At 35.3% G+C, this 21,686-nt stretch overlaps 1 pseudogene; it reads left to right on the forward strand.

Annotated features, from left to right (window-relative positions):
- Positions 1 to 7,926: 7,926 nt before the first annotated feature.
- LOC100687102 lies at positions 7,927 to 21,442 on the forward strand (annotated as a pseudogene).
- The last annotated feature ends 244 nt before the right edge of the window (positions 21,443 to 21,686 follow it).

The raw sequence follows: 21,686 nt of genomic DNA on the forward strand, positions 1-21,686 counted from the left end.
ATCTCTTAGCCATCTGTATGTCTTCTTTGGAGAATTGTTCATATCTTTTGCCCATTCTTAATTGGATTATTTGGTTTTAGGTGTTAAGTTTTAGAAGTTCTTTATATTTTTGGATACTAACCCTTTATCAGATATGTCATTTACAAATATCTTCTCCCACTCAGCAGTCTTTATATATAGTTTTATATATAGTTTTTATATATAGTCTTTATATATAATTTTTTTGATTGTTTCCTTCACTGTGCTAAAGCTTTTTATTTTTATGTAGTCCCAATAGTTTATTTTTGCTTTTTTTTCCCTTACCTTGGGAGACATATCTAAGAAAATGTTGCTGTGGCCGATGTCAGAGAAATTACTGCCTTTGCCCTCTTCAAGGATTTTTATGGTTTCAGGTCTCACGTTTAGGTCTTTAAACTATTTTGAGTTTATTTTTGTGTGTAGTGAAAGGAAGTGGTCCAGTTTTATTCTTTCGTGTGTAGCGATCCAGTTTTCCCAGCATGATTTGTTGAAAGACTATCTCTTTCCCATTGTTTATTCCATTCTTCCTTTGTTAAAGGTTAATTGACTATATATGTTTGGGCTTCTATCTGGATTTTCTGTTCAATTCCATTGATCTATGTGTCTGTTTTTCATGTTAGTAACATACTCTTTTTTTTTTTTTTTTAGTACTATACTGATTTAATTACTATCACTTTGTAATATAACTTGAAGTCCAGAATTGTGATACCTCCAGTTTTGTTTTTCTTTTTCAATAGCCTAATTGCTTTGGCTATTTAGGGTCCTTTGTGGTTTCATACATATTTTAGTATTGTTTGTTCTAGAAAAATGCTGTTGGTATTTTGATAGGAATTGCATTAAATCTATGGATTTGTTTGTATGGTTTGGACATTTTCACAATATTTGTTCTTTTAACTCATGAGCATAGAATGTCGTTCCACTTCTTTGCATTATCTTGAATTTCTTTCATCAGTATTTTATAGTTTTCAGAGTACACATCTTTCACCTCATTGGTTAAGTTTATTCCTGGATATTTTAGTGTTTTTGGTGCAATTGTAAATGCAATGTTTTTTTTTCTTTTAATTTCACTTTCCACTGCTCCATTATTGGTATACAGGAATGCATTTCTGTACTTTGATTTTGTATCTTCCCACATTACTGAATTCATTTATCAGTTTTAATGGTTGTTTGGTGGGTTCTTTAACGTTTTCTGTATATAGTATCATGTCATCTGCAAATAGTGAAAGCTTGACCTCTTCCTTGCTGATTTGGATGCCTTTTATTTCTTTTTGTTGTCTGATTGCTTTGGCTAGGACTTCTGATACTGTATTGAAGCAAAGTGGTGATATGGGGCATCCTTGTCTTGTTCTTGACCTTAGAGGAAAAGCTTTTGATTTTTCCCCATTGAGTATGATGTTAACTATGGGTTTTCTTATCTAAGACTTTTATTATGTTGAGGTATATTCCCTGCAGACATACTTTGAAGAGGGTTTTATCAAGAATGGATGTGGTACTTTTTTGAATGTCTTTTTTTCTGCATCTGTTGAAATAATCATATGGTTTTTATCCTTTATTGATGTGATGTATCATGTTAATTGTTTTGTGAATATTGAACTACACTTGCATCCCAGGAATAAATCTCACTTGATCCTGGTGAATGATTTTTTAAATGTATTGTTGGATTTGGTTTGCTAATATTTTATTGAGGGGTTTTTGCATCTATATTCATGAGAGATATTGGCATATAGTCCTCTTTTTCTATAGTGTCTTTATCTGGTTTTGGTGTCAGAGTGATACCAGCCTCAGAATGAATTTGGAAGTGCTCCTTTCTTTTCTATTTTTTGAAATAGTTTGAGAAGAATAGGTATTATCTCCTCTTTAAAAATTTAGTGGAATTTTCCTGTGAAGCCTCCTGGTCCTTCATTAAATAGATATAGGTAGATAAGAATATATAGATAGGGATATGGCAGATGCAGATATATAGAACATTCCATTCAGCCACACAAAAACACACTCTCCTCAAGCATGCAACAAATATTCTCCAGGATAGATCATATCTTAGTTTATGGAATGAGTCTTAACAAACTAAAAAAGTTCAAGATGCTATCAAATATCTTTTCTAACCACAATGGTATATGTTATATAATGATAAAGGGGTCAATTCACCAAGATACAATAATTATAAATATTTAGGCATCCAGCATTGGCACACTTATATATGCAAAGCAGATACTAAACAAACTAAAAGGAGAAATAAACAGCAGTAGAGTAGTGGACTTAATACTGGATAAACTATCAACAGATAAACTATCCAGGCAGGAAATTGATAATAAAAGAGAAGATTTCAAAAGCACTGTAGAGCAAATGAACCTAACAGATACATAGATCTAGATAAAGTTATAGAAAAAGCTCATGTAAGCAACTTGAACTTACACCCTTTAAAGGAACTAGAAAAAGAAAAACAAACAAAACCAGTAGGGAGAAGAAATAAAAATTATTAGAACAGATCAGTAGAACCAGGAGTGGTTCTTTGAAACAATCAACAAAATTGATAAACTCTATCCAGACTCATCCAAAAAAAATAAAAGAGAGAGAGAGAGAGAGAGAGAGACAGAGGGGGGACTCAAATATATAAAATCACAAATGAGAGAGGAGATGTAACAACAAACACCACAGTAATACAAACACTAGTAACAGAATATTATGAAAACTGATATGCAAGCAAATTGGACAACTTAGAAGAAATGGATAAACTCTTAGACACATACAACCTATACCACCTACCGAAACTAAAGCAGGAATAAATAGGGCCTCCAAGTCCTTTTGTTTATAAGAATTCATGAAATTTAGCCTCTCCCTCTCTCAAGGCAAATATTTCAGGGATTCATCCTCCCCATTCATCAACTCACAAGTGTGAAAGTCTGGTTTTTGTCATTTTCTGCATCACTGGCACCCTCCCCACTGTGGACAACCATGGTCTGTTTTGCTCCCAGACTGCATCTTGAGCCATTCCTACCTTCTTCAGTGTGGGCTCTTGTCTACCTGCAGTTGTGGAGTTTGTTCTGATAGTCTCCGATTCTTTCCAGGGTTATTTATGCTTATGTGAGTGTTATCTAGTTGTATCTGTGGGACAAAGTGAGCTTAGTTAGCATCCTTCTACTCTGCCATCTTCCTGGCTGACCCCTGGAAAATAATTCTTGATAAAAGGCTTCTTAATGCTATGAACAGTTTTCTTGCTTTTTATTGTGCTTTTGTAAAAATATTGTATATAGTATTAAATTTTCAGGAAAGCATTGTATTTAGGTGCTCTTAGCTTTTATAATAAAACTCAAACTCTGATTTTGTTCAATCTTATAAATACTTATTTCTTCACTAGTGGATAAAGAGGGTAAATTTGAGCTTACTTAAAAATATATATCAAGAGTATTTCTAATTAAACCTTAAAAAATCCTGAATATTGGAGAAAAACATAAAAACAAAGTTACTGAAGATAAAATAAACTTTGTCTTCAGCTAATAATACATATACACACTATCCTATATATATATATATATATATATAAAACTCAAGTTATTTATTACATGAGTCATAATATACATACGTACACACATATATATGCAAATATGTATACACATTATGTTAATTAATATATACATATTATGTAAATTGAATTTGTGGCCTACCTTAGAATTTCAGAAAATTCTTTTTTTTTTTTTTTTTTTTTTTTTTAGAATTTCAGAAAATTCTTGAAACATATCTAGGCAGTTACATATTTTTTTTCTTTTGCGTAATTGAAGCGAAATCCTAGAAATTATTTCGGTCTTTTTCTTTCTGAAGATCTCTTTACTTCCTGAAAGTACAATACCCTTACAAACACATACAGTTACAGGGAACTTACATTGAGTTAGTTAGTGGACCTACTTCTTTTCTCTGTAAGTCACTTATTTAGTCATATATTATGAGAACATTTACTAAATGTCTGCTAAGCACCAAAGAATGTTTCCCCCCCGCCCTCTGGAAATTAAAACTTGGACACAGTCCCTGTCTATAGCTGGCTCCCAGTCCTGGAGTAACTTGGCCAAATAAGCACTATACCCCAATTTTTATTTCTTTTGGAAAATCCTAAACTACAGTGGCTAATACAATAAATACAATTTCTCTGAACTATGCTGTGACAGAGTGAGGTGAAAGGATAGTGTTCATTTAGTAAATGTAAACTGCTTTGGATTTCACTTATTAGTGAGTTAATGACAGCATTCCAGGATTGTGTAGCTTTACTCTAGAGGGGTAACATCTTGAATAAAAGTTGATTGGCATCACCATCTGTTTGTGGTTGTAATAATTGATTGCCATTCTCCACCTCACAAATGACTCTTTTACTGAGTAATTAGATAAGTGGGCTAAAATAGGAATCATACCTTTTCATCTCTCATGGATTTAATGGTATTTATAATCTTTGAATTTTCACTGAAGAGTTCGTATTACCTTAGTTTATTATTGAAGCAACAGAGCATGCTTTAGATAAGGCTACAGAGAAATTTTGCATATTTTCTCTCCTTTCCCTGTGCCTCTGCTTTTCCATTGTGTGATGGTTAGTTTTATGTATCAGCTAGTCTGGTCCATGGATATCCTGTAAATAGGGTAGAGATGGGTAGTTATTGGGACTTTTGCTTAGCTTTTACTACCTTAGTGCCCCTGACTTAATGAGTCTAGGGACTACTAGTGGATCCATGGTACCACTGGAAGTACTGTTAAATGAGCTGGGCTTAAGTCTTTATTTAATCCCTAATGTCTTTAAGTCTGCTTTTGCACTCTTGGGCTTCAGGGTGTTGAATCTCTCAGGGTCAATGTAAGTTCAGTGTTGTGTTAGTAACTAATAACTCCAAAAGGAATAGTTGTTTATCTATTCCAAGTTTCTGGTCATCTGTAAAATGTAGAACACTTGAAGAAAGATTCATGGGATACAAATATGACTATAAGACAGGATCTTTCCCCAGAGAGACACACAGACTCTCCCTTAATCAGGGGACTAGAGGTCTGGGAACCATCTTAGTTCTAAAACCTGAAAAGACCATGAATTTTCATGCCCTTGAATTGAGTTATGATGCTTATTTTTTCCTCCACTGTATGTCAAGCAGCACTTTAACAGAGTGCCTGTCTATTTCATTTTTACGAACTCTGAGATTAATTAACCATCATCAGAGAAGTCTCATAAACCAGTGCTTAGTGTCTCTGTTTCAATCCCATGGCTGACTATATTAGCTATGCTTCTCTGTTCTCAGATAGTTAACAAAACTTGGCTTTTACTCCTCCAAGTTCACATTATTTTTCTTGAAATGATGGAATAAAATATCATTGCAGCATTCACATATCATCCCTGATCTACAAAAGTGAGCCAACAAAAATGTCTTCAAAAATGATGGTGTCCCCCTTAGCTGGGAGGATGTATCCATTTCTTCTGGGTTGTAAAATCAATTGGAGTATAATTGTTTACAGTAGTGTCTTATGGCCCTTTGTATTTCTGTGATGTCAGTCATAAAGTCTTTTTTATTATTTAGAATTACATTTGAGTCCTCTGTCATTTTTCTTGGTTGATTCAGCTTAAGATTTGTCAATTTTAACTTAAAAAAAAAAACACTAGTTTCATTGACATTTTCAATTACTTTTCTAGTTTCCATTCCATTTATTTCTACTCTTACCTTTTTAAAAAATCTTCTTTCTGTTAATTTTTTGCTTAGTTCTTTTTCTCTAGTTCCTCGAGATATGTTAGGTTGTTTATTTGAGATCTTACATTTTTCTTAATACAGGCATCTTTATAGCTATAACTTTCCTCTTAGAACTGCTTTTGCTCCCTCCCATATGTTTCAGTATTTTACGTTTCCATTTTTGTTTGTCTCAAGATATTTTTTTATTTCCATTTTGATTCCTTACATGATCCATTGTTTATTCAGGAGTATGTTGTTCAATTTCTACAAGATTGTGAATTTTTCAGTTTTCCTTCTGGTATTGATTTCTAGTTCATACCATCGTGGTTAGAAAAGATACTTAGTGTCATCTTAAACTTCTTTAGTTTGTTAAGACTTATTCCATGGCCTAAAATATGATTTATCCTGGAGAATGTTTCTTATATGTTTGAGGAGAATATATTGTGGTGCTGTTGGATAGAATGTTCTGTATATCTGTATCTATCCATATCCCTATCCAAATATCTATATCTACATCTAATCTGTATTTGTATCTTTATCTATATCTATGTATCTGTTAGGTCCCTTTGCTCTACAGTGTTTTTGAAATCTCCTCTTTTGTTATCAATTTTCTGCCTGGCTAAGTTATCTGTTGTTGAGAGTGGGGTATTAAGTTCCCCACTGTACTGCTGTTTATTTGTCCTTAGCCTGTTTAGTATTTGCTTTGCATATGTAGGTGTACAGTGTTGGATAACTAAGTATTTGTAATTATTATGTCTTGGTGAATTGACCTCTTTTTCATTATATGAAATTTTTTGTCTCTGGTGATCATTTTAGACTAAAAATCTATATTGTCTGAGTTAAGTATAGCCATCCCAAGACTCTTTTGGTTACCATTTTCTTGGAATATCATTTTCATCCTTTCATTTTATGTGTCCTTAAAGGTAAAGTGAGACTTTCATAGGCAGCATGTCATGGGATCTTGTATTTTTATTCAGCCAGTCTATGAATTTTGTTTGAAAAATGTAATCCATTTACATTTAAGGCAATTATTGATAAAGGCTTACTACTGCCATTTTGGTAATGTTTTTCTGACTGTTTGGGAGATCTGTTACTTTCTCCTCTTTCTGTCTTCCTTTGTGTTGTGAAGTCTAGTGGTGTGGTATGCTCAGATGCCTGTATCTTAATCCTTTGTGTATCTTGCTATAGGGTTTTCTTTGAAGTTAAATGAGGTTTACATAAAATTTCTTATAGTATAATATCCTATTTTAGCTGAGAATGAGTTTGGTTCAATAACATATAGAAACTGCATATATTTCCCCAGTCACATTTTAGGTTATTGAAGTTACAATTTACATCTATATTATATTTTGAATTTAGTAACAAATTACTGTAGTTATAGCTATTTTTTTAAGATTTAATTTTTAGAGAGGGAGTGCGAGTAGTGGGAGGGGTATAGGGGAGGGTGAGAAAGAATCCAAAGGAGACTCCTCACAGGGTACAGAGCTCTATTGAGGGCTTGATCTGACAACCCTGAGATCACACCTGAGCTGAAACCAAGGGTCAGACATACAACCAGCTGAGCCACTGAGGTGCCCCTAGTTACAGCTATTTTTAATGTATTTGTTCTTTAATTCTTAGAGTTGAAAATGACTTATGCATCATCATTACGTTAGTAATGTATGTACTTTTATCACAGAATTTTACATATCCATATGTTTATACATGGTTATTTAGTTTCATTTCAGCTTGAAAAGTTCTCTTTAGTATTTCTTGTAAGTCAGGTTAGTGGTGATGAATTCCCTAAGCTTTTTTGTTTGAGACGTGGTTTATCTCCTTTTCACTTATGAAGGACAACTTTGCCAGGTCAGTATTCTTGATTGATAGGTTTTTCCCAGTATTTTGAATATATCATTCTACTTTCTTCTGGCCTACAAGGTTTCTGTTGAGAAACCCAGTGATCTTCTAATGTGGACTCACTTGTTGTGACAAGTCTCTTTTCTCTTGCTGCCTCAAAATTTTGTCTCTGACTTTTGGAAACTTGAAAGCTAGGCAGTGCTTATCTGGATAGTGCTAGTGGCTTGAATCCACATTTGCAGGGCTGAAGGCAGGGCTTTATGATTAGGTGGGTTCTTAAGCTATACTCTGTGCTCAGATGGGACCATAGGTTATCTCCAAGTTGGGCAGGGCCACTGGCTGGGCTCAGCTATTGGGAGAGGTCACTGGCCAAGCAGCCTGATCAGCCATGGCTGACAGCCATTCCTGGCAGTTGGATAGGGCTGGAGCCTATCTGCTGTTGGGAAGGTTGCTTTTTGGATTTACTGGTCCAGTAAGGCTACAGGTTATGCCTTGTGCTTGGGTGAGGCCACTGGACTTCCTGCTTTGGTCAGTCTGCAGGCTATGTTCAGTAGTCAGACAAGGCCTGAGGCTGTGCTCAGTGGCTAGGTGGCATAGTAGATTGTTCTAACAGACTGCCTAAGTTCGCTGGAAGCCATTTACTGATTAGGATCCTTAGTGAGTTGGGGAGTTGGGGTCAGAGATTATGCTTCATAGCTGGGTAGGGCTTCTATCTTGGCTCTCTGCCCATGTAGGTTTGTAGGATGGGCTCTGAGATTGACACAAGATTGTTCATTGGTTCCCTGTCCAAGCAGTCTATAGGATTTGCTCCTTAGCTGAAATAGTCCATTGCATAAGAACCCAAATTGGGCAGAATTGTGTTTCTTTTTTTTTTTATTTTATTTTATTTTTCTTAAATTTTTTTTCAGAATTGTGTTTCTTTACCAGATAGAGCCACCAGCTTGGCTCCGCAAATGGGAAGAGCCAATGGATGGACTCTATGCTTCGGCACTGCTGCCAGCAGAAATGTGGTCTGCCAAGATCTGGATGTCAGTTGCTGTGAGCTCCACCTCCTTCTCTCTTTCTAGCTGATCTCCTATAGTCTAGCTTCTCTGATCCCCCTGGAACCCCTGTGAAGCAAGACCTACATGGGCCTCACAGGAAGTGTCTTATAATGCTGGGGAAACTGAAAGTCCACTTTGGGCTCTCTTTTTCCCCACTATAGAAACGATAAGCACAGGGAGGTACTCTCAGAGCAGTGTTATAGCATCTTTGGAAAGGGGAATGTGTTCAAGGTAAAATTGCTTCTCTTTTCCTTCTAATGCAGTTTTCCTTTTCTCAGTTTTTGTGGTCCAAGGGGTTGCTTCAGTGTCATTTCTTAGTTCTGAGATTTTCACAAAGGTATTGTCTATATGGATACTAGATAGCTGATCTGTGAGGGGGATTGAAGTTGGGAACCACCTACTCTGCCATATTGTGACATCATGCTTATCAGGAATTTAGTTGCTTAGTTTATCTAGTAGAATAGTTCTCCAAATTTTTGGTATCGGGTGATTTTATGCCCTGAAAAATTGTTGAGGACCCCAAAGAGCTTTGGTTTATATGGGTAAAATCTATATATATGTGCTGCATTCAGTATTACAATGAGAAGTTCGCTGAATATGTATTTATTGATTCACTTTAAAGTAACAATAGTAAGCCATATAAGACAATTTGTCATATATAATTTTATGAAAGTATCACTACATTTTCAAAAAAAGTGAGAAAAATATCATTATTTTATAATTTCATAATCCACTTTAATGTCTAGATTAATAAAACAAAGTTGAATTCCTAGAATGAATTGTATGTTTTTTAAGTTAAAGTATGTGAAGAGTACTTGGTATTACAAAGGCATGTAGTTAGAAATAGAAGTCACACTTTAATAGCATTTCAGGTAATTATGGCTATTCTTTAATATTACAAGGAAACTGGAAAAGTGGTAGTTTCTTAAAGGTCAGTTGTAATGCAGAATTTGAAACCTTATCAATAAATTTCATACTCTATTACATCAGCCCATTTGCACTTTGAATGGATCTTTTATGTCTGCATGACTTTGTAACATCATGCATTGATCATTTGGAAATATTGATTCATGGTGTTATGTAGACCATTCAAATTTTGACACATTTTATTATGCAGTGTCAAAGATCTCATTCATAAATACCATGACAAATCTTATTTGAAAACTCTTTAAATATTGGGGAACTGTCAAGTTCCTGGTAGCAGATACAAGCTTTCTAAAATTATAATTTTCTACTTGAAAACTAGAATTTTATCATTGGCAACAAATGCTCTCAGCTTTTTTTTTTTTTTAAAGAGAAACTATCTATTTTCAAGGATATATTAGCCAAATGCCTAATTCTTTACCACTATGACTTTTGTACCAGCCTTTTAAGTGAAAATTTAAAAGAAAAATATTATTTTGATTTTAGGTGACACACAATGTTACATTAATTTCAAGTGTACAGCATAATGCTTGAGCAACTTTCTATGTTATGCTGTGCTCACCAAAAATATAGTCACTGTCTGTCACCATACAACACTATTACAGTAACACTGACTATATTCCCTATGTTGTGCCTTTTATTTCCATAGATTCTTCATTCAATAACTGAAGCCTATATCTTTCACTCCTCTTCACCCACCCCCCTTTCCATCTGGTTACCATTAGTTTGTTCTCTGTATTTATCAGTCTGCTTTTGTTTTCTGTTTGCTTATTAATTTGTTTTGCTTTTTAGATTGCACATATTAATGAAATTGCATTTGGCTTTCTTTGTCTGACTTATTTACTTTCTAGAATCCATCTATGTTGCAAATGGCAAGATCCTGTTTTATGGCTGAGTAATACTCTTGTGTGTGTATGTGTGTGTGTGTGTTTATATACACATACAAATATATATATAAACACACACATATATATTCCCATATAAATACATTTGCATATATACACATTACATACATATATTACATATATTTGTTTGTATATATATATCAAATCTTCCTTATTGATTCATTAAGACTTTATTCTTCATAGAAGGAATATATGGTATTGTAACCCCCATGAGTCCACATTTTTGTCAACCACCTCAGCAAACTTCAGAACCACCTAAAGATGCCCAATTTAGTTCTTTAAGTCCAAAATCTTTGTCCAGTACACCTTTATAGATATTTGGGGCTGTATTTAAATATATATATATATTTTTTTTCTTTATGGTTTTAATTAAAAAAAGTAATTTCTACAATTCCCTAGATTTCTACTGATACATGGAGTAATGCTGCAACATTTGTGGCACATGAGGTTTTTTTGTCTCAGATAGAAGTTTGTACTATCTGAGGATGTGTTGAAATCTGGGTCCACTTATAGACGTGAGAAGAATTGGAATCACTGGGGCGCACCTTGAGATCAGTGTTCCTTGCAAGATAACTTGCCTAGGATCAGTCACTACATTGTTTTTAAATAAGCCCAAACTAGACCATCAGACAAGTTTATCATATAATTATATTCACAGTCATTCAACTTCATCCATAATTTCTCATTTCCATTCTTACAGTCCTACTTTATCCTGTGAATTTCCTAATTTTAAATAATAGTTCCAGCAAGAATGTGAATTAAACTTATAAGCCATTTCAAAAACCCAAATTATCAGACCCTGAATCTGATAGTTTGTGAAAACAGGCCTATAATCACAAGATATAGGTTTTATTTTAGATGGTTGAAACTATCCAGTTCTCTATGCTTTGAGCCATTAATTTGATATCTTGCACTGGCCATTTTCTTCCTTGAATCTTTCTCATAAAGGGAGGAGAGAGCCCATGCAGTTTTCTCCATCAATATGTTTTATTGCAGCAGACATTTGACATCTGGTGTTTCAAAGTGTTATCTTAATTGACTTTTTATTCCAGATGACCACAGAATAAAATTTAAGTAACTATTTTGTCATCACGTGCCATGCACAACTAGTGTCCCATTTTCCAATAGTAATCAGATAATAACTGCCTTCAGTAATAAGCCATTCAAATAGTCATATTGATTCCCTTCCTCAAGTGTCTGTAACCATTTCTAGCTCCAATGCTGTGACATTCAAAACTGAGATTGACAAAGAGCAAATATTCTCAGTGCTTTAGGAAAATATTATTAATATAAGAATATAATGGATTATATAATATTTGAGGCTCTAGAGGATGGTACTCTATAAGCTCTTCCTGTAACTGATAAATTCAAGACCAAAACACGCGCATGTGCGCACACGCACACACACACAAACTGCCATAGCTGCAATTCAACAAAAGGAAAATGGAATAGCTTCTCTTGCTCTGCTCCCCAACTTTCCTCTTGCCCAAGAAGAAAGAAACTAGATACCAGAATACTGAGAATAGTCCTTGCCACCAAAATTGCCAGGAGAAACTCATATACCTCTAGTTTTGCTTCTTGGCAGGAAACTTTATTTTATTTATTTATTTTTTAAAAGATTTTATTTATTTATTTGAGAGAGAGACAGTAAATGGGAGGGACAGAAGGAGAAGGAGTCATAATCTCAAGTCAACTCCCTGTTGAGCATGGAGTCCAATGCAGGCCTTGATCCCAGGACCCTGAGATCATGACCTGAGCTGAAACCAAGAGTCAGATGCCTGACTGTGCCAACCAGGCGTCCTGGCAGGATATTTTAAAGCAGCAAAAAGATGTCTTTTGTTCTTCTTTTAAAATATTTCATGAATATATTTAGCTAATGGGATCTAATTTACATCCAGAATGCTAACTAAAGAGTATATGTGAAATAAAGCTTATTATTTTCTGGCTTTTATATTTAAAAAAAGCACAGTAGATGTGAGGATAAACAACGAGTCTGCACCTTTTATAGTCAACCCGTTTTCTGTGTCTCTATATTGCTTATAACCTTCAGTGGTTCCCTATAGACTTTAAGTCAATTTAAAAAATATTAATTGAGCTTAATAATTTTCTAAGTACTGTGATAGTTATAAAGAAACTGGTTATAAAGTAATTTCATGAAGCTTAGAATCAACAAGTTAAGGCAAAAATTAAACAGTTTGGTCACCTGAAATGAGTGGGGAAATAAAGTGTGCTAAGGCAATGCAAGGAGAAGGGGTCTAAAATGGTGTAGATAAGGAGTGAATTATAAGCTGAAAAATGAAGGAAGAAATTGGTCCAGCTAGTCTATGTGTGTATATAGGCAGAGGGCAGAAAGGAAGGTCCCAGAGAAAAGACAGAGAAAGGTTAATGTACTTCTGTTTTGGGAGAATACAGCACATCATGGTAGTAAAATAATGTTGCATACAGTACAAAAAAATAGCTCAAGATAAAGTTGATTTACAGTTGGTTTAAAGTTGGAGGTTGATATCATATGTTATAAGATGTGATGAAGATATAACTTTTAGCTTAAGGGTAGTAGCATTCTGTTGAAAGCACTAAGGATGGAAGTGGTATAATCATACACTTGATTTTTCTCAAAATAATTGATTACACGATGAACAATATAATGGGGGAGACGGAGATGAAATAGGAGATTTTCAAAGATGGTGAATCAGGCAAGAGTGGTTATAGCCAAAAGAAGACTGATAGGGATGGGAAGGATAGAGCCCAGAATATATGGAAGAGAGGGACAAGATGAAGTTATGTGTCAGAGGAAAACAAATTACAGCATTCTTTATAATTGAGATTTTTGAAACTACCAGAAATCTGTCAATATGGAATTTAGCTAATTGTAATATACTGATATTAATACATAATTAAAAATTTCCATGGTTATGAAGTATATTCTAGATAGGTTATAAAAATCCTTATATTTGTCAATGAACAAAAAACAGCATATGCTAATTTATGTATAAAGTGAAATTATCCCAAGGTTTTGGTAAGGTGTGTGTGTGTGTGTGTGTGTAAAGAGAGAGGTGAGATTTTCCTACAGGGAGGGATACAAGAATAGATTGAAAATGTGATCAATAGAGGGGTACCAGTGGCTCAGTTGTTTAAGCATCTGATTCTTGGTTCTGAATGTAGGGCTCCATGCTCACTGGGGAGTCCACTTGAAATTCTCCTCCCTCCCTCAGCCCCTTATTCTACTGGCAAGAATTATTCACCTAATAAATTAATTTCCTCAAGTTCAAAATATCAGAGAGAGACAATATTATGTTTCCTTCTAGTATTTATTTTTCCAAGCAAATTCTTCTGTGATAGATATCATTTCTGTGGGTCTCAGTGTGCAGTTCTGCTCAGAGAAACATTCTCGGTCAATGCTAAATAACTGTCCGGAGAGAGTAGTTAGACCCCTATAGAAAGCTTCACAGTCATCAGTCTTGAGACATGAAGCAACCTGGCTTTTGGTCTCTCTCTCTTTTTTTCTCCTTTACAAAGCACTCACAAACATATAAGCAAACTCTAGTAATCAAGATTTTATTTCACACTAATTTATTTAGGTCACTTTGATTCAGGCATTTATTTAGAAGTAACCAGTATGGAAGCCCATCTAAATGGCATGATGCCATCCCATGGATGCAATCCATTGTATAGGATTCCTTCCTGTCTGGTATGACCAAGAGTATCAGTGCCATACTTACCTTGAGATTTCCAACTCTCCAATTAGAATGTGTATCTTTTTAAAACAGTATGTTATGTACACAATTAAATGGTTGCTTTTGTACTCTCAGATTTTAAGAGTCTAGACTGAGGGCTGGCTCTTAGCTTCAAAGAACTGTTTAATCTCTGTATCTTTTCTTCCACAAAAAAAAATCTTAGATTTTTTGCTATAACCGGTTACACATGACTTCATATCATAAGTCCTGCCAAGTATTTATGAATTTATGATGCATCCGATATGGTTACACTCACTTACGTGACATATTACACCTGTTTCTCACATGAGAAAATCAGGATTACAAATTGCTTATAAGACTTTCATTTCAAATCCAACATTTTAAAATCATTTATGCTACTATATTAGTTTATAATTATACGTTACTATGTTTAGTTATGTCCAGATAACTGGATGACATAGAGAGCTTTAATTAAAAATGCCTTCTTAGTCAATCAGAGAATTTTCCTCTAATTTCTCTAAGTAATTTACTTAGTTCTATAAACAGAATAGGTCGAGGACTATTGATGTGTAGGATACATATAACTAACAGGTAACCAAGTATACTTAAGATTGAAACAAAATTAGAATAAATCAGAAGAGGAACTTTTGAATCTTCCCATGCTTCACACTTGGCCATTTTCTCTTTAAAAGCACAAAAGTTGGAACTGGAGGGTATTATGCTGAGTGAAATAAGTCAATCGGAGAAGGACAAACATTATACGGTCTCAGTCATTTGGGGAATATAAAAAATAGTGAAAGGGAATAAAGGGGAAAGGAGAAAAATGAGTGGGAAATATCAAGGAGGGAGACATAACATGCGAGACTCCTAACTCTGGGAAACGAACTAGGGGTGGTGGAAGGGGAGGTGGGCGGGGGGGTGGGAGTGACTGGGTGATGGACACTGAGAGGAGCATTTGATGGGATGAGCACTGGGTGTTATTTTATATGTTGGCAAATTGAACACCAATAAAAAATAAATTTATAAAAAAATAAATAAAGCACAAAAGTGATTTTCTTGTCTTTTCTGTAATTTTTTTTTACCATCTAAACTAATTGTTTTAGATTATCATGCAATTGCCCATATCCCATGCAATTGTAAAATGTACAATTTACATAATGTGATATATTCAACATATACTGCTGAACTTGGTGCTATAAGTCAAGGAGTAATAAGAGAAAAGTATCCTGGAGAGAAAAAATTTCTGGTCTCCTTTGTTACTTGTACAGCCATAGAAATGCCAGACACTAGAACTTGTATTCTAAGGAAATTATAATATCCAGGCATAAGAAATTCTGTTGTGTCAGAATTGCCTGACTTCCATAGTATAGTGAAATAGAATAAAATTTTGGAGGATTTTGTGTTAGTTCTGGTACTTTGGATCCAGTTGAAAGATTCTGATTCTGACCACTTATACTAAAGGCTATAGTGAAATGTGTAGAATAGTCTAAGAAATTAAGCTTTAAAATAATCATAGGGATCCCTGGGTGGCGCAGCAGTTTAGCGCCTGCCTTTGGCCCAGGGTGTGATCCTGGAGACCCGGGATCGAATTCCACGTCGGGCTCCCGGTGCATGGAGCCTGCTTCTCCCTCTGCCTGTGTCTCTGCCTCTCTCTCTCTCTCTCTCTCTGTGGGTGTGTGACTATCATAAATTAAAAAAATAAATAAATAAAATAAAATAATCATAGTAAGAAATTTTGGTGCTGTTATGAAGGAGTATTGATGGGTACCAATTAGTCAAAAATTCATCAAACATTCTAAGGTCAGCTGATTTATTTTATAGTTTGCCTTAATCTGAGATTCTAAGATGTCAACAGGGATGCACACACACATTTTAGTAAGTACTTTTTACTATCAAATATTTTTAAAACTAATGGATTTGAAGAAAATTAGGCTAAGATTTAGGTTGTATTTTATAAATAATAATACATAGTATTTAAGCAGAATAAATTTAAACTTTTTTTTTGTTTTTTAGTCTGCAGAGATCACAGGCAATTTAATATACCACTGGATATTTAGAATACTAGATGTTTAAATAGCAGTATGTCAGTCCTTTCCTCAAATAGAGCAAATGCCCTGATCAAGATTGGTTTTATATCTGAAAAATCATTTATCATGGTAAGTGCATTTTTTAACACAGCATATATAATGATAAATGTCACTTTTGACCTTCTTGACTGATTTGGAGAGGTTTGATTAGAATATTTTTTTCACTATCTAATATTTTGAATGCTTACCCATTATTGGATTTGTTACCATTTCTGTGAGACATTTACCTTTTAAAGAGGTCCAGCTTTGTGTAATTGCTATCCTAGCTTACTGTACAGCCACTACAATATTGAAATCTCTACATAAATAATGGGTGGTCCCCAAACTCTTTACCATTCTCCAAAATCTAAACTACATCTGATAGAAGTAACCTCTCTGAAAGCAAAATAAACTGTAAATGATTTGTTCATATTATTATTTAATCGAAGAACCATGTTTCAGAAATAAATATAATATTATGAAGAAATAAGTTACCACTGAGAAATGCTATATTAGCTATTTATTCCTGAAAAATGAATCCCAGTCTGATCCCTGAAGTTCTTACCCAGAGTTTATGCTTTATACTCAGAACTGGTATTTATTGTGTTCTACCTATTTGATAGATGAGGGGATTGTACCACAGAGGTACAAAGTCAACTTCCAATGTCAGACATCTCTAAACTTAAAATTACTATTCTCAGTCTAGGAATTTCACTAAAATACAATATTACATAGAAAGGAGCTAGTCCCTAAATGTCTGACCTGCCAGTTTATGTAAATAAGAAGCATAGGCTTTGGACTAGCCAACCCATTGCTTTCTTCTCAACACCTGGAGCAGTGCCCCAACAAGTAGCTCCAATGTAGGCCATCAATTGGTGTGTATGGTGGTGAGACATGGGTCTGTAAGTCAAATTTGCCCACTGACCAGTCAGACAACCAGCACATTTCTTTTTTTTTTTTTTTTTTGAGATTTTATTTATTCATTAATTCATGAGAGACACAGAGAAGGAGAGTCACAGACACAGGGAGAAACAGGCTCCATGCAGAAAGCCCGACATGGGACTCGATCCTGGGTCACCAGGATCACACCGTAGGCTGAAAGCAGCACTAAACTGCTGAGCCACCCGGGCTGCCCAACCAGCACATTTCTTGAAGAATATATTCCTACTGTGTTTTATAATTATGTTGTGAGTGTTATGGTATGTGGAAAACACATGACTCTTTATGGAATACAACTAGAAAAGACAATTATGTTAGTTTATGTCTTCTATCTTATCCACAAACAGATACATTCTTAATTTTTTTTTTCCCTTTGAGTCCTAAATCATTTGACAATATCTGCAAAGGGGTATCCTGAAGTGCAACACTGTTGTCTCAACTCCCTTATTGTCCTAGTGAGAGCTATGATCCTAAAGGTGATAAAGGCATAATTGGGAAACTGTAAGAGATCATTCTCATTGCTGCCACACAAGGCTTAGCCATGATTGAGGGTTCTGTCACTTCAAGGCAGTTTCTGATGAAGCTTCTCCAGCAGTTTCCGGGCTATTCCCATCAAGAAGAGGAAGGGAAAGTGTCTGCTGGCAAAAATCTAATACTCTCATTTCCTTGCTCTGTCTCTCTTAGAACTGATGTACATTTTGCTCAAAACTGGTGGAGCCTTCACATTCAATGCCAAATTTTTGTTACAGATTAGTTTTTCCATACAATCATTTGAGCCAATCAGAAATTCTAGAGTTTTGTATGTTTAAAGTATGAGTTCAAATTTTCATATTCTATTAAAATTTAGCCCCCAGATGACAAGCTTATTTTTTTTAGAAGAAGATTTTATTTATTTATTCATGAGAGACACACAGAGAGTGGCAGAGATATAGGCAGAGGGAGAAGCAGGCTCCCTGAAGGGAGCCTGATGCAGGACTCAATCCCAGGATCCCAGGATCACACCCTGAGCCCAAGGCAGACACTCAAGCACTGAGCCACCCTAGTGCCTGACAAGCTTCTCAAAGACTTATTTTCAGTACTCTTTATCTTTGCTTAGATTGAGTTGCCAAAATGCCCTCTGAACTATGTTGCATTATGTGCTACAAACACTAGGCACTGAACTGTTTTATGGACTTTTGTCTTTAAGAAGCCTGTAGCTTCTGATATTAAGAAATTGAGATGTTTTTAATTAGTTTTCAGATATGTAAAGCAAAACACCCTCCTTAATGAAATGTATTTTACTATATTCAATAATTTGTCAGTGTTCATTCCATAATGCTGTACTGTATATCATAATGTAATGAGAATAGCTCATTTCTTTGGATGAATCTTAATATTGTGATGAATTTAAAAAATAGTTTATTAGCCTTTGCTGAGATTTTGAATAAAAATCTTATTCCTATGTTTCTCCTAATGAAGTATGCTGCTCTTAGCTGTGGGTGTACTGGAATGGAGTGTGTGAAATATTTGACATGATCAAAAGATGATGACAGTATTTTGACAAAATATGAAGTGGAGATTAACATACACTACACTGTACACAGAATAATTAAGCTGAATAAAATGTCACAAGTAAAATTTATAAAAGGTTATTTTCTGTCAAATGCAGTTGAGGATGAAGAAAAGTTGGTATTATCACTGTTCTCTGAGGCTTTTCCTTTTTTTTTTTTTTTTACACCTGCCACCTCTCCCACGGTTGAGTATTTAATTCACTCTGAATAATTGCTAACTTAGTAAGCGTACTTCTTTTCTCCTCCTTTACGTGCATTAAGTCTCTGTATTACAAAATCTTCCTGAAAAGTACGCAAATTTTGTGGATTTTTTTGTAGATTAGCAAAAATGCATTCTTGTTTTTGTATTACTTTATTCAAATTTGATATAAGCTTTCCTTAGTTTTCTAGGAAGTAGGAGTAAAAATCATCTGTTGCAGGTTTACAGTTTGCAAAATATTTTATTCTTAAACTATGAATCTTAATGTCCTGTCTTGCCAGATCACTAGCACTGAAACTGACCCTACTCTTTACCTCACCTACATGGACATGTGCTTCTATCACTGCTTTGCCTAAAAATGTTACTTTGTGTTGGTGAGGTTTTGAAAACTCAGGGACAGAACAGACAATGTTCAGTACAGTTTGCCCACTGGAAGAATAGTGGTGGACTTTTAACGACTTTTAAGAACAACATTTTTAAATGAATAGTTGCAGGATTGTGGAGTGATTTTATATATGGATTTTTTGCTCATAAAATTAGCAGCATATTTTGCATGTATGAGTTAATAAGTCCTTGAATCAGTGAAGGAATTTATTAACAACTGTATGAACAAATTTGATAACTTTGATGAAATAAAAGTTTGAATGAAGTTCAAACTTCAAAGTTGAAATAAACTTTGAATGATATTAACTACCAACACCCACATGAGAATACATAATCTGCATAGTCTATATCTGTTAAGTTGAATCAACAGTTAACAATCTTCCAAAAAAGGAGGCATCAGGCCTAGATAGTATTACTGGTAAATTTTACTAAACTTTTAAAGAAGATATAATACCCATTCTCAGAAAATTATGTGATAAAATAAAAGCAGACATCTTAACTTGTTCCGTAAGGCAAATACCAGAGTACTAAAACCAGTTCTCACAAAGTACCAAGTCAAACTCAAAAAAGTATAAAATATTGTACACTGTGGCCAAGGATGAACTCATATGTAGCTTAATATAGATACAAATGTTTACACATAGAAGTGTTTATGGACATGTGCATATACACAGTTTAGGTTATAGACATACATATCCTTTGTCAACTGAGACCAGTATACAATGACACTCCATTAGCAGTGAGCACATTTAATACCCAGGTTTTAGTTTCTAATACCCTTCTCCAATATAAAGAGCTAGGGCTCCTTGAGAAATGGAAAATCCCATGGTTTGGGGGCAGGAAATACACGAAATGAGTCTGGAGTGTCTTACATTGCCAGAAAGTAAGGAAGTGCTCAAAACAAACAAGCAAACAATAACAAGGAACAAGAACAACAAAAACACATAGATGAGGGTATGATAAAGGGACACAGGAGCTGACTGAACAGATTCCTGATGGCCCAAGCTGGAACATTTTGAAGAGCAAAAAAATAAATTACCACTGAATTATAACTTAAAGTATAAAATAAATGTTCCTGAGTCCATACTGATACAGAGTATTAATTAAATGAATGACTGGAAAAAAGAGATAAATCCTCATGCAGAAAAATTCCAAAATGTTTATGTAGACCTGCTACCTTCAAGGAAGGAGCATATTAACTCCCCACTCCTTTAGTATGGGCTGCACCTAGCATTGAAAGGAGAAGAAAGAACAACCTTGCCTTTCTGCACTACCCAGGGAGGGGTATGTATGGCCTTATTCTGCATTCCCATAGGAACTTAAAGGGACACTTTCACAATATCTGGAGCCTTTGGTCTCCTACAAATGAAGGAGGAGGATGTCTTCAAATTCCTTGCAGAAGGAACCCGCTTAGGTGACAAAATCCTTGACTTCCAAATGGAATGGTACATCTATACAAGAAATAGTGATGCTATCTATATCATAAATCTGAAGCGAACCTGGGAGAAGCTTCTGCTGGCAGCTGGTATCCTTGTTGTTATCGCAAACCCTGCTGATGTCAATGTCACATCCTCCAGGAAGACTGGCTGGCAAGCTGTACTGAAGTTTGCTGCTGCCCCTGGAGCCACTCCTACTGCTGGCTGCTTCACTCCTGGAACCTTCACTAAGCAGATCCAGGCAGTCTTCCAGAAGCCAAGGCTACTGATCCCAGGGCTGCCACCAGCCTGTCGTAGAGGTGTCTTATGTTAACCTGCCTACCATTGTTCTGTGTAACACAGACTCTCCTCTGCACTGTGTGGACATTGCCATCCCTTGCAACACCTCAGTGGATCTGATGTGGTAGATGCTGGCCTGGGAAGTTCTGCACATGCGTGACCCCATTTCCTGTGGACACCCCAGGGAGGTCATGCCTGATTTCCACTTCTACAGAGATCCTAAAGAAGTTGAAAGGGAGAGCAGGCTGCTGGTGAAATAGCTGTATAACCAAGGAGGGATTTCAGGGTCGTTGGATGGCTTCAGCTCATGAGTTACACTGCTACACAACCTGTAGCTGCAGACTGGTCTGAAGGTGTGTAGGTGCTCCTTGGGGCTATTGAGCAGTTCCCTACTGAAGACTGGAGACCCAGCCTGCCACTGAAGACTGCCACTGCTCAAGCTCAGACAACTGAATGGGTAAGAGTGACCACTGAGTGGTCTTAAACTGCTCTTCCACAAAGGCAAACAAAATGCAAGTAAGGTCCTCAGGTTGATGAAAAACAAACATTTCTGCCAAAAGAGAGAGAGAGAGAGAAGAAAAAAAGAACAACCTTATACTGGCAAAACCAGAAAAATACTATTATCTCAACCATGTAATCAAGGTCAACATGAACAGTGCTAAATTATGTAGAGAGTACATACTTTGTATATTATGTGATAAAAATGGCATTGTACCTCTTCCATCTTT

The sequence above is a fragment of the Canis lupus genome, chromosome 22, assembly GCF_011100685.1.
Source record: "Canis lupus familiaris isolate Mischka breed German Shepherd chromosome 22, alternate assembly UU_Cfam_GSD_1.0, whole genome shotgun sequence".
Classification (NCBI taxonomy): Eukaryota; Metazoa; Chordata; class Mammalia; order Carnivora; family Canidae; genus Canis; species Canis lupus.